This window comes from Saccopteryx leptura, chromosome 3 (genome assembly GCF_036850995.1).
Source record: "Saccopteryx leptura isolate mSacLep1 chromosome 3, mSacLep1_pri_phased_curated, whole genome shotgun sequence".
Lineage (NCBI taxonomy): Eukaryota > Metazoa > Chordata > Mammalia > Chiroptera > Emballonuridae > Saccopteryx > Saccopteryx leptura.
In genome coordinates, this window is record NC_089505.1 from 343775898 (window position 1) to 343780276 (window position 4379).

Genomic DNA, 4379 nt, shown 5'->3' on the forward strand with positions numbered 1-4379 from the left:
TGCCTCCTGACCATCCAGAGTATGATCATACCTGTGTAAGGCAACATTAAAAAAAGACACATGTATCTTCTTCTTGTTTCCACGAATTGGTTATCAAACAAACATGATTTTAAGTTAATAAAACTGTAACTGGAACTAATTTTATCTTTTGAAGAAGAACTCACTCTTGGGGGTCAGCGACCATGAAAAAGACTTACTACTCAAAGGTTTAATTCAGTGAGAAGAGTGGAGGCAGAGAGACAGACTCCCACATGCGCCCTGACCGTGATCCACCTGGCAAGCCCATTAGGGGGTGATGCTCTGCCCCTCTGGGGCTGTTGCTTTGTTGTTTGGCAACCAACCCCTTCTTAGCACCTGAGGCAGAGGCCATGGAGCCATCCTCAGTGCCTGGGGCCAACTCATTTCAATGGAGCCATGGCTAAAGAAGGAAAAGAGAGAGAGAAATGAAAAGGAGGGGGTAGAGAATCAGATGGGTGCTTTTGTTAGCCCTGACCAGGAATCGAACCTGGGATATCCACATGCTGGGCCGATGCTCTGCCACTGAGCCAACCAGCCAGGACCTAATTACTTTCATGAATACCTCTATGAATACTGCTGCAATGGATATAAGGGTGCATACATCTTTGCAAATAAATGTTTCAATTTTGGGGGGTAGATACCCAGAAAAGGGGCTTCTGGGTAACTCTAAATCTCAGTAGTAGTATATCAACTGTTAGCTCTATTTAGAGGAGCCAGTTTAGATCTCTCATTTTGATTTCTTTTCTAAATTGCTAGGGTAAAATTTCAAGCATAAATGTTTACTTGCAAGGATTTACTGAGCATCTACTATGTGACTGGTATTATTTTATGTATGCTTACCTGCTCTCTCATTTAATCTTTGGAAAAGCCTGTAAGACAGATAGTTTCATGATATTTACAGACAAGGAAATTAAGTTTTAAGACATTTAGGTAACTTGTCTAGTAGAATGTCAGAATCTGTATTCAAGTATTATTCTGCCCAACTCCAGTGGCCAAGTAAAGGACGAACAAAAACTGAATATTAGAAAAGTCATGATTTTGCCCTTTAATTTAGGAAATGACCAACTTTATTGAGAAAGAAACAAAGATTGCTTGCTTTATTAAGCTAGCCCTGTGTTGCATTTTTCATCTGTGACATAATTTGCTTCACAACAACACTAGGCAGACAGTGAAGGAGACAGAAAGATCACATAGCTGACAAGTAGCAGGTCAGGGAGTCGATTCTGTATCTTTTTTTCATTATATCACTATGCCTCAATTAATTAGTTCTAAGTGTGGAATTAAGTCACCTTCTCTCCTTGTCTATGCTCAGTTTTCTTATTTTAAAAATGAGGGGGTTAGATGTCTGATAACCAAAGTGTCCTGTGGTTCTATCATTATAAAATTCAATAGTTCTAAAAAGAAAAGTTGATCTCTGAGAAAAGTTAAGTACATTAGTAACAGCTAAAACTGAATAGCATCTCAAAATCCACCCCCAGCATTCTCATTATGTCCAACCTGCCCCTTCTCCTGTGGTCTCTCTCTCTCAGTCGATGGCACCATCCTCCACTGAGCTCACAGACCTGCTTGTGTGCCATCCGTACACCTCCCATTTAGTCACCTAGACTTACCGACTCCTGTGCCCATCGTAAGTTCCCGAACCGGCCACTTCTCCCCACCCCCACTGGCACTACATGAGTCCCAGCCACCCTCACTTGTGCCGAAACAGTGCAAGATCCACGCTACTGGTCCCGCTGCCTCTGCCATTGCCCTTCGCGCATCTCCCCGGGGCTAGATGGGTCCTTCTAAAGGCAGATCTCATAGTGAAAGCTTTGACAGAGATTCCACGGCACTCAGAGTAAAGTCCAATCTTCTTAGCATGGCAGATATGACCGAGCGTGATCTGGCCTCTGCTAACATGTCTAACCTCCTTTCTTGTCACTTCTGTCCTGCCCCTGGTAGCACTAAGTGACTTCAGCTTCCAGACTCCATCAAGTTATCTTGACTTTGAGTCTCCCTGTGTCCAGTACTGCGCCTGTCATTTCTCTGAACTTTCGTGTTACCAGATCAGCCTGGGCTTACCAATGCTATTTATTACAGTATCTTAAAATTGCCCGTTTGTTATCTGTTGTGCTACGATGAGGTCCTTTCCACTTGGTCAGTATGTACCAAGCCCAGTGTATGGCACATCTAAGGTGCTTAGTAATGGTGTTGAATAAATCAAATAATTTCTAGAGGAGACATAGTCTCATTTTATAGCAACTAACCTCTGTATTACAAAAATATTTGTTCTTGGGGCTCATTTCTGACCCATTCTGCTTCCTAGGAATACCTGCTGGGCCTAATGGGAGAATGATGAGGAAGAGGTCAGAAGGAGGGAAGGTGCCAATGCTTAACAGAAAGAGAATAAAAAGAGTAAACAGACCCCCCTCCACTGAGCGGACTGAGCCCACCTCCAGACCAGAGGCTCACACTCGGTTGTGCCCGGTGTTGCAAGAAGAGAGAAAAGTGGCGAAAAGGAAATGCTACGATACCTGTTTTTAGTTCCTATTTAAAGTTCGAGATAAGTTTGCCTTAGGTTACACATTCTAAAGTAAACGTTTCCAGCTTTATTTGGTCTCGTGCTTTATTTTCCTGTCACTGAGGTGGCGCCTTCTGTGCTCTGAGCCAGTGACTGACTTTCTTTTCTCTTTTATTTTGGTTGTCAAGTGATCTTTAACTGAAACCTTTTTCTTTGTAGTTCTTAACTGGCAGGGCATTCCACTGCACCACTGTCGATGTCATCTATGATGTCATGAAGGTGGCGGTCATCACATCACAGCCCGCAGACTAGGCAGGCCCCCACAATCTCTTGAATGGTTCCAGAGAGCTCTCTAGCTAAAGATCCGTGCTGCATCTGGCAAGCAACGCTGACAGTCCCATCAGAAGTGATATTTCCACTGTGCTTAATGACTTTTTGCTTCTTTCTGTCTCACGGTGGGTCTCTGAGGCTTTGATGATCAGAGCGGGGCAGAAGGCACTACCTTAACCTGGGCCTGTCTGTTCTGAATGGTCAGTTTCACTGTAATCCTCAGACCTTGACATTCACTGGTTGCTTTTGGCGATGTCATCAACCTTTTTGGGGACAGGGACAGGGGGCCCACCTTGGGGGCCAGGGCAGATGTGGTCCTACCTCCCCACTGGTGCACCTCAGGTCCACCACTTTGATCTTGCTGGGGTCGAACGTTGGTGGCATGGCGGAGGCAGCTGCTGTCGGATGAACCCAGATTCAGGAGGACCGAAGAAAGTTGCACCTAAGCCTCCTCTGAGCTGAAAGCCAAAAGCAAGCCAGTGATTTTCAAGTGGCGTGCTGCGGGATGCTGGTGCCCTGCAGAAATTTAAAATGTGTAGTACTGGCCTAACCTGTGGTGGCGCAGCAGATAAAGTGTTGACCTGGAAAAGCTGAGGTTGCCGGTTTGAAACTCTGGGCTTGCCTGGTCAGGGCACATGTGGGAGTTGATGCTTCCTGCTCCTCCCCATCTCCTTCTTTCTCTCTCTCAAAATGAATAATAATAAAATAACAACAACAAAAAAGACGTGCAGTACCTGACAGTTTAATCAGGGGCACTGACCTCTTTTCCCTTAGAGTGTCAAATAAAAAAATGACAACAGCCAACACAGCAATAGCCGTCTGGTATGAATAAATCAAAATGATACCTATTCTGTTGTCAGATCGGCAAAAAATATATTTTTGGTGTGTTGCAGAATTTTAGTGATTAGTTTATGTGTGCCATGAGATGACAAAGGTTGACAATCACTGCTGTAAGCATATCGCCTGTTCTCTCATCTGTGACATCTCATGATGGGTAGTCCCACTGCTAAGCGATGTTTAGAAATCTGTGTGTATGTGTGGTGGTGGTGGTGGTGGGGGGGGGTTGTGACTGTCCTAGTGATGGACAGGCCCTACTGGCATTTAGTGAGCGGGTGCTCAGTAGCCTGAGTATCTCACGATGTTCAGGATATCTAACAATGCTGACTGTCAGAAGTCCCCCTGACAGGCCCTGGCCGGTTGGCTCAGTGGTAGAGCGTTGGCCTGGCGTGCGGGGGACCCGGGTTTGATTCCTGGCCAGGGCACATAGGAGAAGCGCCCATTTGCTTCTCCACCCCCCCCCTCCTTCCTCTCTGTCTCTCTCTTTCCCTCCCGCTCTCTCTTTCCCAAGGCTCCATTGGAGCAAAGATGGCCGGGGCGCTGGGGATGGCTCCTTGGCCTCTGCCCCAAGCGCTAGAGTGGCTCTGGTTGCAGCAGAGCGACGCCCCGGAGGGGCAGAGCATCGCCCCCTGGTGGGCAGAGCGTAGCCCCTGGTGGGCGTGCCGGGTGGATCCCGGTCAGGTGCATGCGAGAG

At 46.5% G+C, this 4379-nt stretch overlaps 1 pseudogene; it reads right to left on the reverse strand.

The window, feature by feature from the left end:
- Positions 1–2740: 2740 nt before the first annotated feature.
- LOC136398058 (large ribosomal subunit protein uL11-like) lies at positions 2741–3307 on the reverse strand (annotated as a pseudogene).
- Positions 3308–4379: the final 1072 nt, after the last annotated feature.